Source organism: Ranitomeya imitator, chromosome 7, assembly GCF_032444005.1.
Source record: "Ranitomeya imitator isolate aRanImi1 chromosome 7, aRanImi1.pri, whole genome shotgun sequence".
NCBI lineage: Eukaryota > Metazoa > Chordata > Amphibia > Anura > Dendrobatidae > Ranitomeya > Ranitomeya imitator.
Genome location: NC_091288.1, coordinates 125,288,766 through 125,312,877, shown reverse-complemented (window position 1 = coordinate 125,312,877; position 24,112 = coordinate 125,288,766). Strand labels below are relative to the sequence as shown.

At 49.1% G+C, this 24,112-nt stretch overlaps 1 protein-coding gene across 5 annotated transcripts in view; it reads right to left on the bottom strand.

The window, feature by feature from the left end:
• HIBCH (3-hydroxyisobutyryl-CoA hydrolase) overlaps window positions 1-24,112 on the bottom strand; it is an 885,760-nt gene that overhangs the window by 526,314 nt on the left and 335,334 nt on the right. The gene's annotated exons all lie outside the window — the stretch shown is intronic.

The window sequence follows — 24,112 nt, the reverse complement described above, 5'->3', positions numbered from 1 at the left end:
GGTCGGGAAGGGGTTAACATGGGGGGGGCGCATGGACATGCGTATGCGGTATGCGTTTTCAAGCGTTGTATGACGCATGCGTCGTTTGGGCACACCAGACAGGGCGCGGCCGACGTTACATGTTCCATTTTTCCGGCGTCAAATTTTTTGTAAAAAACACATGCGACGCACTTGCGCCGTAAATGAACCAAGAAACCACATTAGTGTCTATGTAAAACGCATAGGACACAGGTGCCTGCGTTGACCCGCGTTGTTCGACGCATGCGTCTTTTGATTAAAAAAACAAGAAGTGTCTAGACTGTCTTGACAGTGACAAGACAACCCCATAGATATAAAAAAGGGTTATTGCATTGTATTTCACTTGCCTGCACGTCTTAAAACAGATAGTACACAAGACACAGCTCTGCCTTCAAGATATGTAAGTATATAATTTCCCTACTCATTTTTTTATTCTTTGCAATGTTTTGTTTTGTCTTTTATTTTTTTTTTATGTGTATTTTATTTATTTATTTTTTTATTGCAATTTATGGTGGTTTATTTAATTTTTATTGGGTTGTTTTGTACTTTAATGCGGCTGTGCCATTGTTACATAGTTACATAGTTATTAAGGTTGAAGGAAGACTATATGTCCATCTAGTTCAACCCATAGCCTAACCTAACATGTTGATCCAGAGGAAGGCAAAAAAACCCCATGTGCAAAGAGTAAGCTCCACATTGGGGAAAAAAATTCCTTCCCGACTCCACATACGGCAATCAGACTAGTTCCCTGGATCAACGCCCTATCAAGGAATCTAGTGTATATACCCTGTAACATTATACTTTTCCAGAAAGGTATCCAGTCCCCTCTTAAATTTAAGTAATGAATCACTCATTACAACATCATACGGCAGAGAGTTCCATAGTCTCACTGCTCTTACAGTAAAGAATCCGCGTCTGTTATTATGCTTAAACCTTTTTTCCTCCAACCGCAGAGGATGCCCCCTTGTCCCTGTTTCAGGTCTATGATTAAAAAGATCATCAGAAAGGTCTTTGTACTGTCCCCTCATATATTTATACATTAAAATAAGATCACCCCTTAGTCTTCGTTTTTCCAAACTAAATAGCCCCAAGTTTAATAACCTATCTTGGTATTGCAGACCCCCCAGTCCTCTAATAACCTTGGTCGCTCTTCTCTGCACCCGCTCCAGTTCAGCTATGTCTTTCTTAAACACCGGAGACCAGAACTGTGCACAGTATTCTAAGTGTGGTCGAACTAGTGACTTGTATAGAGGTAAAATTATGTTCTCCTCATGAGCATCTATGCCTCCTTTAATGCATCCCATTATTTTATTTGCCTTTGTAGCAGCTGCCTGACACTGGCCACTGAATTTAAGTTTGTCATCCACCCATACACCCAGGTCTTTTTCATTGACGGTTTTGCCCAGAGTTTTAGAATTAAGCACATAATTATACATCTTATTACTTCTACCCAAGTGCATGACCTTACATTTATCCCCATTAAAGCTCATTTGCCATTTATCAGCCCAGGCTTCTAGTTTACATAAATCATCCTGTAATATAAAATTGTCCTCCTCTGTATTGATTACCCTGCAGAGTTTAGTGTCATCTGCAAATATTGAAATTCTACTCTGAATGCCCCCTACAAGGTCATTAATAAATATGTTAAAAAGAAGAGGGCCCAATACTGACCCCTGTGGTACCCCACTGCTAACCGCTACCCAGTCCGAGTGTGCTCCATTAATAACCACCCTTTGTTTCCTATCCCTGAGCCAGCTCTCAACCCACTTGCACATATTTTCCCCTATCCCCATTATTCTCATTTTATGTATCAACCTTTTGTGTGGCACCGTATCAAAAGCTTTTGAAAAGTCCATATACACTACATCCACTGGGTTCCCTTGGTCCAATCTGGAACTTACCTCTTCATAGAAACTGATCAAATTAGTCTGACATGAACGGTCCCTAGTAAACCCGTGCTGATACTGGGTCATGAGGTTATTCCTCTTCAGATACTCCAGTATAGCATCCCTTAGAATGCCCTCCAGTATTTTACCCACAGTAGAGGTTAAGCTTACTGGCCTATAATTTCCGAGTTCAGTTTTTGTCCCCTTTTTGAATATTGGCACCACATTTGCTATACGCCAGTCCTGTGGCACAGACCCTGTTATTATGGAGTCTTTAAAGATTAAAAATAATGGTCTATCAATGACTGTACTTAATTCCTGCAGTACTCGAGGGTGTATCCCATCCGGGCCCGGAGATTTGTCAATTTTAGTGATTTTTAGACGCCGCCGCACTTCCTGCTGGGTTAAGCAGGTGACATTTAATTGGGAATTTTTATCACTAGACATTTTGTCTGCCATGGGATTTTCTTGTGTAAATACTGATGAAAAAAAGTCATTTAGCATATTGGCTTTTTCCTCATCCTCATCCACCATCTCACCCAGACTATTTTTAAGGGGGCCAACACTATCATTTTTTAGTTTCTTACTATTTATGTAGTTAAAGAATATTTTAGGATTATTTTTACTCTCTCTGGCAATGAGTCTCTCTGTCTCAATCTTTGCTGCCTTGATTTGCTTTTTACAGAATTTATTTAATTTTCTGTATTTATTTAATGCCTCCTCACTACCTACTTCCTTTAATTCTCTAAATGCTTTCTTTTTGTCACTTATTGCGCCCCTTACAGCTCTATTTAGCCATATTGGTTTCCTCCTATTTCTAGTATGTTTATTCCCATACGGTATATACTGTGCACAGGTCCTATCCAGGATGCTAATAAACGTCTCCCATTTTCTTTGTGTATTTTTGTGTCTCAGGATATCGTCCCAGTTAATTGCACCAAGATCCTCTCTCATCCGTTGGAAATTTGCCCTCCTGAAGTTTAGTGTCCTTGTAACCCCTCTACTACACATCTTTTTAAAGGATACTTGAAAACTTATTATTTTGTGATCGCTATTTCCCAAGTGACCCCCAACCCTTATATTTGATATGCGGTCTGGCCTGTTGGTTAATATTAGGTCTAGCAGTGCCCCCCTTCTTGTTGGGTCCTGAACCAGTTGTGAAAGGTAATTGTCTCTCATAATTGTCAAAAACTGATTACCTTTGCTGGAACTGCAGGTTTCTATTCCCCAATCTATTTCAGGGTAGTTGAAGTCCCCCATAATAATGACTTCTCCTTGAGTCGCAGCTTCATCTATTTGCTTTACGAGGATATTCTCCATTGCTTCCATTATTTTTGGAGATTTATAACAAACCCCTATCAGTAATTTATTATTTTTTCCCCCTCCCCTTATCTCCACCCACAGGGATTCTACATTTTCATTAAATTCACCTATATTATCGCGCAGGATGGGTTTTAAGGATGATTTTACATATAGACACACCCCTCCCCCTCGCTTATCTGTACGGTCATTTCTGAACAGGCTGTAGCCCTGCAAGTTAACAGCCCAGTCATGGCTCTCATCCAGCCAGGTTTCAGATATCCCCACCATGTCATAATTATGCTCCAACAACATTAGTTCTAATTCGTCCATTTTGTTGGCGAGGCTTCTGGCATTAGTATACATGCACTTTATGTTCCTCTCTGTACTTCTATTTCTTAAATTATTAACTGTTCTGACCCCAACCCCCATGCCACCGCCACCCCCAACTTCCTTATTTGTGCCCAGGTCTCTGTCTGCACTATCTTCCCCTCCTATAAAATGAATACCCTCCCCCCCAATTCCTAGTTTAAACACTCCTCCAACCTTCTAGCCATTCTCTCCCCCAGCACAGCTGCACCCTCCCCATTGAGGTGCAGCCCGTCCCTAGCGTAGAGCCTGTAGCCAACTGAGAAGTCGGCCCAGTTCTGCAGGAACCCAAACCCCTCTTTCCTACACCAATTCTTGAGCCACTTATTAACCTCTCTAATCTCCCGTTGCCTCTCTGGCGTGGCACGTGGTACCGGCAGTATTTCGGAAAATACCACGTTGGAGGTCCTTGCTTTCAGCTTGCAGCCTAATTCCCTGAAATCATCTTTAAGGACCTTCCACCTACCTCTAACTTTGTCATTAGTTCCAATGTGCACCATGACCGCTGGGTCCTCACCAGCCCCTCCCAATAATCTGTCCACCCGATCAGCGATGTGTCGGACTCGAGCGCCAGGTAGGCAGCACACCGTTCGACGATCCCTGTCTTTGTGACAGATTACCCTATCTGTTCCCCTAATAATTGAGTCCCCCACTACCAGCACCTGTCTGGCCTGCCCTGCTCTCCTATTTCCCTCCTTACTGGAGCAGTCACTCCTCCGGCTTTCAGAGGACATGCCTGGCTGCAGCAGTGCTACCCCTGTACTGGCACCCCCCTCATCTGCCAACTTAGCAAACTTATTGGGGTGTTCCAGATCAGGACTAGCCTCCCTGGCACTCTTCCCTCTACCCCGCTTCCTAACTGTCACCCAGCTTGCTACTTCATTGTCCTGCAGCTCCATCCCACCATCACCCCCCTCATCTGTCCCATTGAGCGTCTGCTCCGTGAGCAGAAGACTCCTCTCCATATTGTCTATGGATCTCAGTGTTGCCAGCTGCACATTTAGAGTCAGAATCTGGGTTTCCAAATGCACAACGTGCTCACATCTCGCACAGCAGCATGCACCCTCGATCGGCTGCTCAAGGACTGCATACATGTGGCAAGATGTGCACTGGATGGCATTAACAATCGTGGAGCACATTTCCTAATGGGGATTGCACCAGACAGAACAGTTCAATTAAAAAAAAATAAATAAATAAATACAAAGTATTAATAAAAATCAGACAGCAATTCCTCCCCTGGAAACTCCCTGAATCCAAGTCACTGAATCACAAGTCACACTTACCGCCGTCCACACTTACGCTCAGGACACACTCAGCTCGCTCACACTCGCTCTGCTGAAGATTTATAGATTTTTTTTTTTTTTTCTAGTTCCCCTCAACAGCAATCAACCTTGCTGTTCAAATGCACTTCCACTGGTTTTTTTTATTGGAATTTTTGTTTTTTTCTCTGGTTCTGATGTATTTCTGTTGTTATATTTTACCGTATGGCATTTTGTTGGCTCCGGCCTTGTTGTTTTTTATTGTAATTAGTGTTGAGCATTCCGATACCGCAAGTATCGGGTATCGGCCGATACTTGCGGTATCGGAATTCCGATACCGAATTCCGATACTTCCCACGTATCGGATACCGGAATCGGAAGTTCCCAGAATTCAAACTGAACGCAGCAGCCAATGAGGAATGATTGGAAGTGTGGGCACATCCTGTTTAGCATGGTGGGCATGTAAGTACTGGCAAGGCTGTGATTGGCTGCTGAAATGATGTCGCTCTGCACTATAAAAAACGCTGCCGCCATTTTGCGCTCACTCTGCTGTGATTTCAGTTAGGGACAGGACGCTGTGTTCTAACTGAGGGCCAGTTGAGCTAGCTAATTGCTTTATTTTCCTTTCCAAAGGCTAATTTAGCAAAACGCTGTGTGTTCTTCACTGTTCACCTTGCTCTTGCCTTGCAGCGCTGTTTTAACAGCGTTCTGCAAGGTCTCTCTGTGTGTGTGTGTGTGTGTGTGTGTGTGCAGCTCACTCTGTAGTATGTGTGCAGCCATATACCCGGTTGTATTCAGCTCAGGGGGGGTTCACACTGCCTCACACAGTTGTCCTTTTTTGCTCATAGTGCAGCCTGCTGCACATTTTTTCTCAAATTTCCTATTAGTGTTTTTCGACCCGTCTACAGCTAAATTGTGGAAAAACACTACATAGGATAACCTAGAGGGGGGTTTTTGGGCCTTGCAGCGCCGTTTACGGCTGTCTGCACGGTCTCCGTGTGAGCCCAGCTCGCCCTGTAGTCTGTGTGCAGCCATAGCCGGTTGGATTCAGCTCAGGGTTCGTTACTGGCTCATACCTTGAGAAAAATGTTCCTTTCTTTCAAATAGTGCAGCCTGTTTAAAAATTTTAAAAAAATTCCCTATTAGTGTTTTTCCACCCGTCTCCAGCTAAATTGTGGAAAAACACTACATAGGATAACCTAGAGGGGGGTTTTTGGGCCTTGCAGCGCCGTTTACGGCTGTCTGCACGGTCTCAGTGTGAGCCCAGCTCGCCCTGTAGTCTGTGTGCAGCCATAGCCGGTTGGATTCAGCTCAGGGTTCGTTACTGGCTCATACCTTGAGAAAAATTTTCCTTTCTTTCAAATAGTGCAGCCTGTTTAAAAATTTTAAAAAAATTCCCTATTAGTGTTTTTCCACCCGTCTCCAGCTAAATTGTGGAAAAACACTACATAGGATAACCTAGAGGGGGGGTTTTGGTCCTTGCAGCGCCGTTTACGGCTGTCTGCACGGTCTCCGTGTGAGCCCAGCTCGCCCTGTAGTCTGTGTGCAGCCATAGCCGGTTGGATTCAGCTCAGGGTTCGTTACTGGCTTATACCTTGAGAAAAATTTTCCTTTTTTTCAAATAGTGCAGCCTGTTTAAAAATTTTAAAAAAAAATCCCTATTAGTGTTTTTCCACCCGTCTCCAGCTAAATAGTGGAAAAACACTACATAGGATAACCTAGAGGGGGTTTATTGGGCCTTGCAGCGCCGTTTACGGCTGTCTGCACGGTCTCTGTGTGAGCGCAGCTCGCCCTGTAGTCTGTGTGCAGCTATAGCCGGTTGGATTCAGCTCAGGGTGCGTTACTGCCTCATACTTTGAAAAACAATTTCCTTTTTTTCAAATAGTGCAGCCTGTTGAAAAATTAAAAAAAAAAATTCCTATTAGTGTCTTTCCACCCGTCTCCAGCTAAATAGTGGAAAAACACTACATAGGATAACCTAGAGGAGGGTTTTTTGGCCTTGCAGCGCCGTTTACGGCTGTCTGCACGGTCTCCGTGTGATTTAAACTAGCTCTGTAGCCCGATCTGCACAAAAAAAAGGAAAGTTCACCAAACACAACTTAACACTTGTGTAGGCCACATTTGAAAAATAATAAAGTTTAGTCCACACTTTACAACATTAGTGTTTCTTACACCTGTTAGGAGGAGCATTTCAGGAATAAGCACACTAAGGCCTTAGTACTTTTCTGCTTATCTTTATCTGTCAACCAAGATGAAGAGGGCAGGGAGTAAGGCACGTGGGCGTGGGCGCGGAGCAGGGAGAGGAGCAGGGAGAGGACGTGGTGATTCTGTGCCTGCTGCGGGCGCCGGTGACTCGTCGTCACTCAGTTTCAGCAGGGAACAGTCCTTCATGCGCAGCTTTGTCAGAGGGCGCCGTGCACCGCTGCTGCGTGAAGACCAAATTGAAGCCGTTGTCGGGTGGATGGCAGCTAACGCCTCGGCATCGACTTCAGTTAGTGCCACATCCTCTCAGGCACAGAGCACTGAAGAGCAGCCATCTGTCTCTTCACCACCTGCCAAATTGGCCAGGCAGTCAGAGAGCCCAGGACAGGAGCCGTCTCTACTTCTGTTCTCTGAATCTCTTGGCTTGGAAACAGGGGGCCAGCCAAGCAGCATTGGAGAAACGGAAGAAGAGGCAGTGTGCAGTGATGCCCAACAGCTTTTTCTCTCTGACTCTGAAGAGGCAGGTGGGCCAGTGCCTCCGGTGACCACAGCGCAGTACGCATCTGATGATGAAACTCAGGTGCCGCTTTCTGATGCGTACTGTGCTGCTGAGACTACCCAGGAGGAGCAGTTGGTGGCAGAGGGTAGTGGAGATGATGAGGTCCTTGACCCATCGTGGCGTGAGGAACAGGAAGGTGGTGGGAGCAGCTCTGAGGAAGAGCTTCCCCTTACGGGCCAAAGAGGGAGAAAGAGGGGGAAGACTGCGGAGCCTGTAGCCTCCACTTTGGCACCCGTTAGGAGCCTGTCTCTTTCCAAAGCCAAAAAGGGCGCTCCCAAGACTTGCAGTGCCTGGTCCTTTTTTGACACATTTGCAGATGACATTTGTTTTGTCAAATGCAAGCTATGTCATCAGAAAGTAAAAAGAGGGAAAAATGTCAGCAACCTCAATACCACAAATACAGTGGGGCAAAAAAGTATTTAGTCAGTCAGCAATAGTGCAAGTTCCACCACTTAAAAAGATGAGAGGCGTCTGTAATTTACATCATAGGTAGACCTCAACTATGGGAGACAAACTGAGAGAAAAAAATCCAGAAAATCACATTGTCTGTTTTTTTAACATTTTATTTGCATATTATGGTGGAAAATAAGTATTTGGTCAGAAACAAACAATCAAGATTTCTGGCTCTCACAGACCTGTAACTTCTTCTTTAAGAGTCTCCTCTTTCGTCCACTCATTACCTGTAGTAATGGCACCTGTTTAAACTTGTTATCAGTATAAAAAGACACCTGTGCACACCCTCAAACAGTCTGACTCCAAACTCCACTATGGTGAAGACCAAAGAGCTGTCAAAGGACACCAGAAACAAAATTGTAGCCCTGCACCAGGCTGGGAAGACTGAATCTGCAATAGCCAACCAGCTTGGAGTGAAGAAATCAACAGTGGGAGCAATAATTAGAAAATGGAAGACATACAAGACCACTGATAATCTCCCTCGATCTGGGGCTCCACGCAAAATCCCACCCCGTGGGGTCAGAATGATCACAAGAACGGTGAGCAAAAATCCCAGAACCACGCGGGGGGACCTAGTGAATGAACTGCAGAGCGTTGGGACCAATGTAACAAGGCCTACCATAAGTAACACACTACGCCACCATGGACTCAGATCCTGCAGTTCCAGACGTGTCCCACTGCTTAAGCCAGTACATGTCCGGGCCCGTCTGAAGTTTGCTAGAGAGCATTTGGATGATCCAGAGGAGTTTTGGGAGAATGTCCTATGGTCTGATGAAACCAAACTGGAACTGTTTGGTAGAAACACAACTTGTCGTGTTTGGAGGAAAAAGAATACTGAGTTGCATCCATCAAACACCATACCTACTGTAAAGCATGGTGGTGGAAACATCATGCTTTGGGGCTGTTTCTCTGCAAAGGGGCCAGGACGACTGATCCGGGTACATGAAAGAATGAATGGGGCCATGTATCGTGAGATTTTGAGTGCAAACCTCCTTCCATCAGCAAGGGCATTGAAGATGTGGCTGGGTCTTTCAACATGACAATGATCCAAAGCACACCGCCAGGGCAACGAAGGAGTGGCTTCGTAAGAAGCATTTCAAGGTCCTGGAGTGGCCTAGCCAGTCTCCAGATCTCAACCCTATAGAAAACCTTTGGAGGGAGTTGAAAGTCCGTGTTGCCAAGCGAAAAGCCAAAAACATCACTGCTCTAGAGGAGATCTGCATGGAGGAATGGGCCAACATACCAACAACAGTGTGTGGCAACCTTGTGAAGACTTACAGAAAACGTTTGACCTCTGGCATTGCCAACAAAGGATATATTACAAAGTATTGAGATGAAATTTTGTTTCTGACCAAATACTTATTTTCCACCATAATATGCAAATAAAATGTTAAAAAAACAGACAATGTGATTTTCTGGATTTTTTTTTCTCAGTTTGTCTCCCATAGTTGAGGTCTACCTATGATGTAAATTACAGACGCCTCTCATCTTTTTAAGTGGTGGAACTTGCACTATTGCTGACTGACTAAATACTTTTTTGCCCCACTGTATGTGGAAACATGTGCGGACCAGGCACGCGGTGCAGTTACAGAAACACAGTGAAGACGTAGGCCAACCAACAGCGGCAGCTACCACCTCTTCATCTCGTGTTGCCTCTTCCTCCACTGTTGTCCAGAGACCTAGTGTAATTCCACCCACAGCACCACCTTCCCAGTCATCCTCACACTCCCAGTCTACTCTACAGCCATCGGTAGTACAGGCATGGGAGAAAAGGCGGGCATTCTCGGCCAACCACCCCCGAGCACAGGCTCTGAATGCAGGCATTGCCAAACTGTTGTCCCTGGAAATGCTCTCGTTCAGGCTGGTGGAGACTGACAGCCTCCGTGACTTGATGGCATTGGCAGTCCCACAGTACAAGGTGCCCAGCCGCTTTTACTTCAGCAGGCAGGCTGTCCCTGCCCTGCACAGGCATGTTGAGGCAAACATAAAACATGCGCTACTGAACGCAGTCAGTAGCAAGGTCCACCTCATCACCTATGCGTGGACCAGTCAGCATGGACAGGGGCGATATGTTTCCCTCACTGCCCATTGGGTTAATGTTGTTGAGCCAGGTACAGATCGTGCGAGTGGCGCAGGACGTGTCCTGCCCACTCCAAGGATTGCAGGAATCCAGTCTGTACGCATCGACTACTCCTCTGACACCAGTTCCTCAGATTCCTCTCTGCAGGATCCGTCACAGTCCACCTCCACATGGACCCGTGAACGTTTACCTATGACCGACATGAGCACAGCCGTGGCCAAACGTCAGCAGGCCGTCTTGAAACTAGTTTCATTGGGGCATCGAAGCCACACAGCGCAGGAGCTCTGGAATGCCATCAAGCAGGAGAGCGATGTGTGGTTACTGCCAGCGAATCTCCAGCCAGGCATGGTAGTGTGTGACAATGGACGAAATCTGGTGGCAGCTTTGGCCCTTGGCAACCTCCCTCACATCCCATGTCTGGCACATGTGCTCAATTTGGTTGTGCAGAGTTTTCTGAGGGACTATCCGGATCTTGATGCCCTGCTGCACAAGGTCCGCCTAGAGTGTGCTCACTTGCGGCGTTCCAGCTTGGCCAGATCCCGCATTGCTGCTCTGCAGCGCCGATTCCGCCTTCCGGAACACCGCATCATATGTGACCTACCTACCCGGTGGAATTCCACGTTACATATGTTGGAGCGGTTGTGTGAGCAGCAGCAAGCAGTTATGGAGTACCAGCTGCATCAGGCGCAAAGAAGTCGCAGTCAGCGCCGATCAGACTTCACAACCACAGAGTGGGCCACTATGAAGGACGTCTGCCAGGTTTTGCGTCCTTTTGATTATTCCACGCGGATGGCAAGTGCAGATGATGCACTAGTCAGCATGACTGTCCCCCTTATCTGCCTGCTTCAGCAAACTTTGCAAGGGTTAAGGGATGATGTTGTGGAAGAGGTGGAGGATGAGGAGTTACCATTTCCATCAGCTTCTGGTGAGTCAGCGCCACGTGGTTCCTCACAAAGGGGTACGCAGGGGCCAATTTGTGAGGAGGATGAGGAGGAGTCAATGGAGGAGGAAGAGCTCCGTCCAGAGGAGGGAGCGACACAATTGTCCAGTGGTCAGTGTGTACAGCGAGGGTGGGGTGATGACAAGCGGGCAGAGATCATGTCTCAAGCAGGGGACAGCGTTTCTGCCCCCCCCCACCCCCGTCGTTTGTTACTGAAAGAGCCATCTTGTGCACCAGTAATGCTGCACAAGGAAAAGGTAGCTCTTTTTTTTTTAGCTCCTTGCACACGCAGAACTTAACACTTATAAAATGTGTTCACTGATACCGTTATACCGTCTCGGAGCTGGGACTTTCCTTCGTAATGTGACACAGCACAGCCGTCATTCCTACCCCCTTGGTGCCATGCGCTGCCTCCTCAGCGTTGTTTTAAGCTGTCACGGAGCCTGCGCTGTTCTGTTATCCCTTGGGCATGCCCTATTTGCGCTGCCTGTGTTCTGACATAATTTGGTGTCAGGCTCGCTGCGCCTGTGCGGCCGCACTGCCCGAGATCCCGCCTCGCAGTGTCTTCTGATTGAGTCACACTGCGGGACTGGGATCCATGGGCATGCGCAGTGCATATCTTCCCCTCGGGCTCTCGCTCATTTCCCTCCGCCTTCTTTAGACTGTGCGCCGTCAGCTGATCCCTAGCATGCCACGGCCGTGACACCGCACAGTCTGAAGAAGAGGGAAGGAGGGGAGTGAGAGTCGAGGTTATGCACTGTGCATGCCCATGGTTCCAAGGCCCGCAGTGGGATTACGTTAGACGAGACTGCGAGGTGGGATCTGGAGCAGCGTGGACGCACAGGCACTGACAGCCTGACACCAAATTATGTCAGAAGACAGGCAGCGCTAATTGGGCATGGCCAAGGGCTAACAGAACAGCGCAGGCTCCGTGACAGCTTAAAACAACGCTGAGGAGGCAGCGCACGGCACCAAGGGGATAGGAATGACAGCTGTGCTGTGTCCCATTACGAAGGAAATTCGCACCTCCGGGACGGTTTAACGGTATAAGGGGACACATTTTTAGTGTTTACTTCGGTGTTTGCAAGGAGCATAATTAAAAGAGCAACCTTTTCCTTTTGCATCCTTAGTGCTGCACAAGATGGATCTTTCAGCTACAAACGTCTTGGGGGGGGGGGGGTTAAAGGTTCCCTTTCAACTTGCTCCAATCAGGCTTCGGCCTACACTCTGTTCCTCTGCTCCTCCTGCTGTCCCTGGGCTCTAACACCGCCAGTTGGTGCCTGGAAGTGCTGTGTGCACAGTCAACAGTCGCTCCTCTGTTATTGGGGTTCAGTAAGGTCAGCTGATCCCCAGCTGTGTGTGCGGCAATACCTCCAATCTGCTCCTCCTGCTGTCCCTGGGCTCTAACACCGCCAGTTGGTGCCTGGAAGTGCTGTGTGCACAGTCAACAGTCGCTCCTCTGTTATTGGGGTTCAGTAACGTCAGCTGATCCCCAGCTGTGTGTGCGGCAATACCTCCAATCTGCTCCTCCTGCTGTCCCTGGGCTCTAACACCGCCAGTTGGTGCCTGGAAGTGCTGCGTGCACAGTCAACAGTCGCTCCTCTGTTATTCGGGTTCAGTAACGTCAGCTGATCCCCAGCTGTGTGTGCGGCAATACCTCCAATCTGCTCCTCCTGCTGTCCCTGGGCTCTAACACCGCCAGTTGGTGCCTGGAAGTGCTGTCCGCACAGTCAACAGTCGCTCCTCTGTTATTGGGGTTCAGTAACGTCAGCTGATCCCCAGCTGTGTATCCGGCAACGTGTCATGCGACCGCCACGCTGGCACAACTAAAATGTAAGGGGACCTGTCCCCCCCCCCCCAGGCGTTTGTTACTGAAAGAGCCACCATGTGCAGCACTAATACTGCACAAGGGAAAGGACGCTCTTGAAATTATGCTCCTTGCAAACGCTGAACTACACACTCATGTAATGTGTCCCCTCACACCGTCCAACCGTCCCGGAGGTGGGACTTTCCTTTGTAATGTGACACAGCACAGCCGTCATTGCTACCCCCTTGGCACCGTGCGCTGCCTCCTTAGCGTTGTTTGATTCCGTCATGGACCCTGCGCTGTTATGTTATCCCTTGGCCATGCACAGTTTGCGCTGCCCGTCCTCTGACATCATTTTTGTCATCCTGGCTGCGCCTGTGCGTCCACGCTGCCCGAAATCAGACCTCGCAGTGTCGTCTAATGTGATCCCACAGTGGGCCTGGTATCCATGGCCATGCGCAGTGCATATACTAGCCTCTCACTCCCCTTCTTCACGCTTCTTCAGACTAGGCGGCGTCAGCTGATCCCTAATAGCATGCCACGGCCGTGACGCCGCACAGTCTGAAGAAGCAGGAAGGAGGTGAGTGAGAGGCGATGATATGCACTGCACATGCCCATGGATCCCTGGCCCGCAGTGGGACTACATTAGATGACACTGCAAGGTTGGATCTCGGGCAGCTTGGACGCACAGGCACTGCCAGCCTGACACCTACATGATGTCAGAAGACGGGCACCGCTAACTGTGCATGGCCAAGGGATAACATTACAGCGCGGGCTCCGTGACAGAACCAAACAACGTTGAGGAGGTGGCGCCTGGCACCAAGGGGGTTGGAATGACGGCTGTGCTGTGTCACATTACAAAGGAAAGTCCCACTTCCGGGATGGTTTGACGGTGTGAGGGGACACAATATATGAGTGTGTACTTCAGCGTTTGCAAGGAGCATAATTTTCGGAGCCACCATTTTCCATGTGCAGTATTACTGCTGTACAAGATGGCTCTTTCAGCAACAAATGCCTGGGGGGGGAGGGGGGGGGGGTTTAAAGGTTCCCTTTCAACTTGCTCCACTGCAGGCTTCGGCCTACACTCTGCTCCTCTTTGATTCCCTGGGTTTCTACACTGTCAGTTGCCACCTGGAAGTGTTGTCTACACAGAAAAAACACTAGGTGATGTGTCAGTGGGGTTCAGCACCGCCAGCTGTTCCCCTGCTGTGTAGTCGGCAACGTGTCCAGCACAAGCCACGCTGGCACAACAGAACAAAAGCTGCCACCAGTGCAGGCTTCGGCCTACACTCTGCTCCTCTCCTCCTCCTGCTGACCCTGGGCTCAAACACCGCTAGTTTTTGCCCGGAAGTGCTAGCTGCACAGAGAAAAACACCAGCCAATGTGTTAGTGGGGTTCAGCAACGCCAACTGTTCCCCTGCTGTGTAGCCAGCAACGTGACCTGCAAACGCCACGCAGGCACATGAACTGAAATTAAAGGGAACCTGGCCCCACCCCCCCAGGTGTTTCTATGTATAACAGCCACCTAGTACAGCAGTACTGCTGCATTTGTACAAGGTGGCTGACTTTTTATCCTTGCCCACGTGGAACTCAACAAGTACAAAATGTGTCTCATTAAGACCATTCCACTGTCCCTGAGGTGTGACTTTCCTATCTAATGATACGCAGCACCCCCCTTGGTAGCGTTTCCCGTCTTTTGACATCATGGTTAGCTGGCTGCGCCTGTGCATCCGCCCTGCTAGAAACAACGCCCCTCGTTGTCATATTTATTTTGTCAGCGAGGGTGTGGTTTATGGGCACGAGCAGTGCATATGTTCGCCTGTCTTAACTCATCTCCTTCCGCCTTCTTCAGACTGTGCGGCCTCCTGGCCGTGGTAGGCGATAAGGGATCAGCTGAGGCCGCCCAGTCTGAAGCAGGTGTAAGGACATGTGTGAGCAGCAAACCTATTTAGTGCACAAGGCCACGAATCCCAGCCACGCAGTGTGATTTTTTGAAAACACACTGTGGGTCTGGGATTCATGTCCATCGCTAACAGCAACGGCCGACATGAAATGAGGTCAGAAGACAGGAAGCGCTCACAGCGCATGGCCAAGGGATCACAATAGCGCAGACTCCTGTACAGCATATAACAACGCTCAGGAATCTGCGCCCAGTACCTAGATACAAATTTTGACACCTGTGCTGCGTCTCCTTAAAAAGACAAGTCACGCCTCCACAACTGTTTGACAGTATAATGGGCTAAATAGTGTACGTGTTTTATTCAGCGTGTGCAAGGAGAAAACTAAATAGAGCAACCTTTTACTTGTGCAGCATTAATGCTGCACAAGGTGTGGCTCTTGTACCTTGCAACACCTGAGGGGGGGTTAAAGGTAACCTTTGAAATTGGTTCAACTAGGCTTCGGCCTACACTCTGCTCCTCTACTCCTCCTGCTGACCCTGGGCTCTAACACCGCCAGTTTTTGCCCGGACATGCGATCTGCACAGAGGAAAACACCAGTCAATGTGTCAGTGGGGTTCAGCAACGCCATCTGTTCCCCTGCTGTGTAGCTTGCATCGTGTCCAGCACAAGCCACGCTGGCACAACCGACCAAAAGCTGCCACCAGTGCAGGCTTCGGCCTACACTTTTCTCCTCTCCTCCTCCTGCTGACCCTGGGCTCTAACATCGCCAGTTTTTGCCCGGACATGCGATCTGCACAGAGAAAAACACCAGTCAATGTGTCAGTGGGGTTCAGCAACGCCAGCTGTTCCCCTGCTGTGTAGCTTGCATCGTGTCCAGCACAAGCCACGCTGGCACAACCGACCAAAAGCTGTCACCAGTGCAGGCTTCGGCCTACACTTTTCTCCTCTCCTCCTCCTGCTGACCCTGGGCTCTAACACCGCCAGTTTTTGCCCGGACATGCGAGCTGCACAGAGAAAAACACCAGTCAGTCAATGTGTCAGTGGGGTTCAGCAACGCCAGCTGTTCCCCTGCTGTGTAGCTTGCAACGTGACCTGCAAACGCCACGCAGGCACATGAACTGAAATTGAAGGGAGCCTGCCCCCCACCCCCAGGTGTTTCTATGTATAATCGCCACCTTGTACAGCAGTACTGCTGCATTTGTACAAGGTGGCTGACTTTTTCTCCTTGCCCACGTTTAATTAAACACGTACTAAATGTGTCTCATTGAGACCATTCCACTGTCCCTGAGGTGTGACTTTCCTTTCTAATGATACGCAGCACCACCCTTGTTAGCGCTGCCCGTCTTTTGACATCATTGGTTAGCTGGCTGCGCCTGTGCGTCTGCCCTGCTCGAAACAACGCCCCTCGGTGTCTTATTTTTTTGGACAGCGAGGGTGTGATTGATGGGCATGTGCAGTGCATATGTTTGCCTGTGTTCACTCATCTCCTTCCGCCTTCTTCAGACTGGGTGTCCTCATGGCCGCGGCAGGCGATAAGGGATCAGATGAGGCCGCCCAGTCTGAAGCAGGTGTAAGGACATGTGTGAGCGTCAAACATATTTACTGAACAAGGCCACGAATCCCAGCCACGCAGTGTGATTTTTTGAAAACACACTGTGGGTCTGGGATTCATGTCCATCGCTAACCGTAACGGCCGACATGAAATGAGGTCAGAAGACAGGAAGTGCTCACAGCGCATGGCCAAGGGATCACAATAGCGCAGACTCCTGTACAGCAAATAACAACACTCAGGAATCTGCGCACAGCAGCTAGGTGTAAATTTTGACACCTGTGCTGCATCTCCTTAAAAAGACAAGTCACGCCTCCACTACTGTTTGACAGTATAATGGGCTAAATAGTGTACGTGTTTTATTCAGCGTGTGCAAGGAGCAAATTAAATAGAGCAACCTTTTACTTGTGCAGCATTAATGCTGCACAAGGTGTGGCTCTTGTACCTTGCAACACCTGAGGGGGGGTTAAAGGTAACCTTTGAAATTGGTTCAACTAGGCTTCGGCCTACACTTTGCTCCTCTCCTCCTCCTGCTGACCCTGGGCTCTAACACCGCTAGTTTTTGCCCGGAACTGCTAGCTGCACAGAGAAAAACACCAGCCAATGTGTTAGTGGGGTTCAGCACCGCCAGCTGTTCCCCTGCTGTGTAGTCGGCATCGTGTCCAGCACAAGCCACGCTGGCACAACCGACCAAAAGCTGCCACCAGTGCAGGCTTCGGCCTACACTCTGCTCCTCTCCTCCTCCTGCTGACCCCGGGCTCAAACACCGCCAGTTTCTGCCCGGACATGCTAGCTGCACAGAGAAAAACACCAGCCAATGTGTTAGTGGGGTTCAGCACCGCCAGCTGTTCTCCTGCTGTGTAGCTTGCAACGTGACCTGCAAACGCCACGCAGGCACATGAACTGAAATTGAAGGGAGCCTGCCCCCCACCCCCAGGTGTTTCTATGTATAATCGCCACCTTGTACAGCAGTACTGCTGCATTTGTACAAGGTGGCTGACTTTTTCTCCTTGCCCACGTTTAATTAAACACGTACTAAATGTGTCTCATTGAGACCATTCCACTGTCCCTGAGGTGTGACTTTCCTTTCTAATGATACGCAGCACCACCCTTGTTAGCGCTGCCCGTCTTTTGACATCATTGGTTGGCTGGCTGTGCCTGTGCGTCCGCCCTGCCCGACACAATGGCCCTCGTTGTCTCATATATTTTGACTGCGAGGGTGTGATTGATGGGCACGAGCAGTGCATATGTTCCCCTGTCTTCACTCCCCTCCTTCCGCCTTCTTCTGACTGTGCGGCCTCATGGCCGCGGCATGCGATAAGGGATCAGCTGAGGCCGCCCAGTCTGAAGCAGGTGTAAGGACATGTGTGAGCGGCGAACATATTTACTGCACAAGGCCACGAATCCCAGCACCGCAGTGTGACTTTAGGAAAAGCCACTGTGGGTCTGGGATTTATGGCCATCGTTAACCGCACCGGCCAACATGAAATGAGGTCATGAGACGGCCTGCACTAACAGGGTATTGCCAAGGGATAACACAAGAGCGCAGTTTCCTGTACTGCAAATAACGGTAAGGAATCTGCGCCCAGCACCTAGGTGTAAATTTGTACACCTGTGCTGCGTCTCCTTAAAAAGACAAGTCACGCCTCCACTACTGTTTGACAGTATAATGGGCTAAATAGTGTACGTGTTTTATTCAGCGTGTGCAAGGAGCAAAATTAAATAGAGCAACCTTTGACTTGCGCATCATTAATGCTGTTCAAGGTGTGGCTCTTGTACCTTGCAACACCTGAGGGGGGGTTAAAGGTTACCTTTGAAATTGGTTCAACTAGGTTTCGGCCTACACTCTGCTCCTCTCCTCCTTTTGCTGACCCTGGGCTATAACACCGCTAGTTGTAGCCTGGAAGTGCTAGCTGCACAGAGAAAAACACCAGCCAATGTGTTAGTGGGGTTCAGCACCGCCAGCTGTTCCCCTGCTGTGTAGCCGGCTGTCATGATCCCAATGGCAGGGGATCACTAAAGGACAAGCACAGATACAAACAAGCTCTAGGGCGATGGAACCTGAGCTGACCGCGACCCTGAACCTAACACACAAATAAAAGTAGCCGGGGAACGTGCCTACGATGATCCTAGACGTCTCGCTCCAGCCGAAGATCTAACTTCCCCTATTAGAAGAAACACAGACCTCTCTTGCCTCCAGAGAAATACCCCACAGAAATAGCAGGCCCCCACATATAATGACGGTGAAATGAGAGGAAAGCACATACGCAGTATGAAAACAGTTTCAGCAAAATGAGGCCCGCTAAAGCTAGATAGCAGAGGATACAAAAGTGAACTGCGCGGTCAGCGAAAAACCCTTCAAAAAACCATCCTGAAATTACTTAAACTCATGTGCCAACTCATGGTACATGAGGAGCAATTTCAGCCCACTAGAGCAACCAGCAGCAATAATCACATATCTGCAGGCTGGACTAAAAACCAAATAAAGCAAAACACCAAAACAGGAAAATCCAAACTTAGCTTGACCAGAAGGTTCTAGGAGCAGGGAGCAGAGGTAACAAGACACACTGGATACATTGATAACCGGCGAGGAAATGCCAGCAAAGCCAGGTTAAATAGGAAACTCCCATATCCTGATGGAACAGGTGGAACCCAGAGACCCAGGAAAGACAAGTCACCCAGTACCATCAGTAACCACCAGAGGGAGCCCAAAAACAGAACTCACAACAGCCGGCATCGTGTCCAGCACAAGCCACGCTGGCACAACCGACCAAAAGCTGCCACCAGTGCAGGCTTCGGCCTACACTCTGCTCCTCTCCTGCTCCTGCTGACCCTGGGCTCAAACACCGCCAGTTTCTGCCCGGAAGTGCTAGCTGCACAGAGAAAAACACCAGCCAATGTGTTAGTGGGGTTCAGCACCGCCAGCTGTTCCCCTGCTGTGTAGCCGGCAACGTGTCCTGCAAACGCCACGCAGGCACATGAACTGAAATTGAAGGGAGCCTGCCCCTCACCCCCAGGTGTTTCTATGTATAACAGCCACCTTGTACAGCAGTACTGCTGCATTTGTACAAGGTGGCTGACTTTTTCTCCTTGCCCACGTGGAACTCAACACGTACAAAATGTGTCTCATTGAGACCATTCCACTGTCCCTGAGGTGTGACTTTCCTTTCTAATGATACGCAGCACCCCCCTTGGTAGCGTTTCCCGTCTTCTGACATCATTGGTTGGCTTGTTGCGCCTGTGCGTCCGCCCTGCCTGAATCAATGCTCCTCGTTGTCTTACTTATTTTGACTGCGAGGGTGTGATTGATGGGCACGAGCAGGGCATATCTTCGCCTGTCTTAACTCATCTCCTTCCACCTTCTTCAGACTGTGCAGCCTCATGGCCGCGGCATGCGAGAAGGGATCAGCAGAGGCCGCCCAGTCTGAAGCAGGTGTAAGGACGTGTGTGAGCGGCCAAAATATTTACTGCTCAAGGCCACGAATCACAGCACCGCAGTGTGACTTTATGAAAAGGCACTGTGGGTCTGGGATTTATGGCCATCGTTAACCGCACCGGCCAACATGAAATGAGGTCATAAGACGGGCTGCTCTAACAGGGCATTGCCAAGGGATAACACAAGAGCGCAGACTCCTGTACAGCAAATAACAACGCTCAGGAAGCTGCGCCAAGCACCAAGGCGTTATTTGGGACACCTGTGCTGCGTCTCCTTAAAAAGCCAAGTCACGCATCCACTACAGTTTGACTGTAGAATGGGCTAAATTGTGTACGTCTTTCTTTCAGCGTGTGCAAGTAGACAAATTAATAGAGCAACCTTTCACTTGTGCAGCATTAATACTGCACAAGGTGTGTCTCTTGTACTTTGTAACACCTGAGGGGGGGGGTTAAAGGTTTCCTTTGAAATTGGTTCAACTAGGCTTCGGCCTACACTCTGTTCCTCTCCTCCTCCTCCTGCTTCAACACGGGCTCTAACATCGCTAGTTTTTGCCCGCAAGTGCTAGCTGCACAGAGAAAAACACACGCCATTGTGTTAGTGGGGTTCAGCAATGCCAGCTGTTCCCCCACTGTGTAGCCGGCAAAGTGTCCTGCAAACGCAACGCAGACACAAAGCTGCCTCCAGTGCAGGCTTCGGCCTACACTCTGCTCCCCCTGCTTACCCTTTGCTCCAACACCGCTAGTTGGGGCTCTAGGAAGACAATCTTTAATAGGCAACGCATCTGGGTTCCAGCACCGCCAGCTGGTTCTCGGCAGTGTTTTTGTCACAGGTACTCCCTCGTGCCAAACCTGGTTTCAGCACCGTCAACTGTTTCCGGGTTGTGTCAAACTCGCTGAGACGCCTATGCTTGCCCCGTCGTGTTGCAGTCGGGTTAGCCAACTCCAGGGTGCCTCCAGTTTAGGAGCTTCCTATGTGGGCTGCGTGAACTGGTAGTCAAGGCTGGTTCTGTAGTGCCAGTAGGCCCAGCTCCCCCTGTAGGACTGTTGGGGTTCGGTAACTGTGGCTGCCTCGCGGCCTAGCTGTTCTCTCCTCTCCTGTGGACCTTGGGGTCCACCACCTGGTTCCAGCACCGTCAGCTGGTTCTGGGCCGAGCCTTTGGCTTAGGTGCCTCCTCCTGGGTATCCCAGTTCCGCCAACGCCAGGCGGTCCTTGGTAGTGCTTTTAAGCGCGGGCACCTACAGCTTAGTAACCGGGTTCCAGCACCGTCAGCTGGTCCTCGGTCGTGCCATTGGCTCTTGCACACTGGGGCAACGCATCTGGGTTCCAGCAACGCCAGCTGGTTCTCGGCAGTGTTTTTGACACAGGTACTCCCTTGTGCCAAGCCTGGTTTCAGCACCGTCAGCTGTTTCCGGGTTGTGTCAAGCTCACTGAGACGCCTATGCTTGCCCCGTCGTGGTGCGGTCGGGTTAGCCAACTCCAGGGTGCCTCCAGTTTAGGAGCTTCCTATGTGGGCTGCGTGAACTGGTAGTCAAGGCTGGTTCTGTAGTGCCAGTAGGCCCAGCTCCCCCTGTAGGACTGTTGGGGTTCGGTAACTGCGGCTGCCTCGCGGCCTAGCTGTTCTCTCCTCTCCTGTGGACCTTCGGGTCCACCACCTGGTTCCAGCACCGTCAGCTGGTTCCGGGCCGAGCCTTTGGCTTAGGTGCCTCCTCCTGGGTATCCCAGTTCCGCCAATGCCAGGCGGTCCTTGGTAGTGCTTTTAAGCGCGGGCACCTACAGCTTAGTAACCGGGTTCCAGCACCGTCAGCTGGTCCTCGGTCGTGCCATTGGCTCTTGCACACTGGGGCAACGCATCCGGGTTGCAGCACCGCCAGCTGGTTCTCGGCAGTGTTCTTGTCACAGGTACTCCCTCGTGCCAAGCCTGGTTTCAGCACCGTCAGCTGTTTCCGGGTTGTGTCAAGCTCACTGAGACGCCTATGCTTGCCCCGTCGTGGTGCGGTCGGGTTAGCCAACTCCAGGGTGCCTCCAGTTTAGGAGCTTCCTATGTGGGCTGCGTGAACTGGTAGTCAAGGCTGGTTCTGTAGTGCCAGTAGGCCCAGCTCCCCCTGTAGGACTGTTGGGGTTCGGTAACTGTGGCTGCCTCGCGGCCTAGCTGTTCTCTCCTCTCCTGTGGGCCTTCGGGTCCACCTCCTGGTTCCAGCACCGTCAGCTGGTTCTCGGCAGTGTCTTTTGCTCTTGTACCTTCTGCTCCCCATCCTGGTTCCAGTACCATCAGCTGGTTCCGGGCAGAGCCTTTCGCTTAGGTGCCTCCTTCTGGGTATCCAAGTTCCACCAACGTCAGGTGGTCCTTGGTAGTGCTTTCAGGCACGGGTACCTCCTGCTTAGTAACCGGGTTCCAGTAACGTCAGCTGGTCCTCGGTAGTTCCATTGGCTCTTGGACCTTTGGCTACCCATCCGGGTTCCAGCACCGTCAGCTGGTTCTCGGCAGTGTCTTTTGCTCTTGTACCTTCTGCTCCCCATCCTGGTTCCAGTAACGTCAGCTGGTTCCGGGCAGAGCCTTTGGCTTAGGTGCCTCCTTCTGGGTATCCGAGTTCCGCCAACGTCAGGCGGTCCATGGTAGTGCTTTTTAGCACGGGTACCTCCTGCTTAGTAACCGGGTTCCAGTAACGTCAGCTGGTCCTCGGTAGTTCCATAGGCTCTTGAACCTTCGGGTAGCCATCCGAGTTCCAGTTCCATCAGCTGGTTCCTGGCATTTTCTCAGCCTTCTTGTACCTTCTGCTACATTTCCAAAATGAAGACCCTAAAGTTGACGACCCGGAAGACCACCCCGATGACGACGACGACGACGACCCGGAAGACCACCCCGACGACGGCGGAGACGACGACGGCTGAGACGACGACGGCTGAGACGACGACGGCGGAGACGACGACGGCTGAGACGACGACGGCGGAGACGACGACACTGGAGACGACGACCCTGGAGATGACGACATGGAAGACCGAGAAGCAGAAGAACAAGAGGCTGCAGAACAAAGAGCAGAAGAACATTAAGCATAAGACTTAATATCAGAGCAAAAGATATTATCTAAATTATATGCAGAAGAAGACTAAGCAGTGTATGGGGGTGAGTCCGTTCCTCCTCGTGGTGCCCCTGGATAAAGCCTGATGCTGCAGGCCAAACTGAACGCGGACAAATGTAACTTTTGTGACTGGCAGAACGGAAGGTGTAATCTTCAAACTTTTATAGATAACAACTACGGGAATGCCTGTCACAAATGAGAATATGATGAAGAAGTAGAATAGGAAGAATAATAACAGTGGAATAAAAAGAATATGTAGAATAGGAAGAATAATAATAGTTGAATAAAATGAATATGAAGAATGTAATTAAAAAAAAAGGTAAAGGATGAAGAAGAAGATGAATAAGGTGAAGAAGAAGATGATGTCAAAGATGCTGATGATGATGAAGATGAAAGTGTGGGAAAAGAAAAAAAAAAGAAAAAAAAGAAGGGGAAGGGCGTGGAATTGTGAAACATCAATATCTGACAAAATAAAAAAAAAAAATTAACATAGTCAATATCTTTGTCACTCCGAACGTCTTAAAAAAAAAACAAAAAACATGCTATTCTATTTGATTGGGATAAACCTCTATGACTTTAATGTCTCCGCCACCTCCCCAAATACATCCGGCATTATTCTTAGTTGTTTTCCTTCATGTAGAATGAACCTACAAGGCAAGAAAGGGTTTATTTTAATTCCGATATTTTGGTCCCATTGACTTGCATTGGGATCGGGTATCGGTATCGGCGATATCCGATATTTTTTGAATATCGGCCGATCCTATCCGATACCGATACTTTCCGATATCGGAAGGTATCGCTCAACACTAATTGTAATGTATGGCAGTTTATACTGGATTTCCTTTTCTGTGCACTTTTTTTTTTTTTTTTTTTAAGTATATGTATTTATTATTTTTTTAAGTAGGCTGTTGTATTGCAATTGATTTTTTTCTTTTCTGGGACTGGTATTCTGCTTTTGCTATACTCTGGCTTTGTGTCGGCTCTGACCTTGATTTTTATTTTAATGTATGGCGGTGTGGTGTATCTGCAATTGCTCAGCGCTTGTTCTGTTGGCATTGTCCTATGAGTGCACTGTTCGTTTTTGTCCTAATTTTATGTATGGTATTTTTGCTGTTTTTTTTTCTATGTGGCTCCGTATTGTGCATTGTGTAAATTTAATAATTTTTTTTCACTTTCTTGCAGAATTATCTTGTTTAAAAAAAAAAATGGCCACAGAGTCAAGCAACACCTCACAGGCCAGTATAGTGAGTACATTATCTACTGCTGGTCAGTATTCA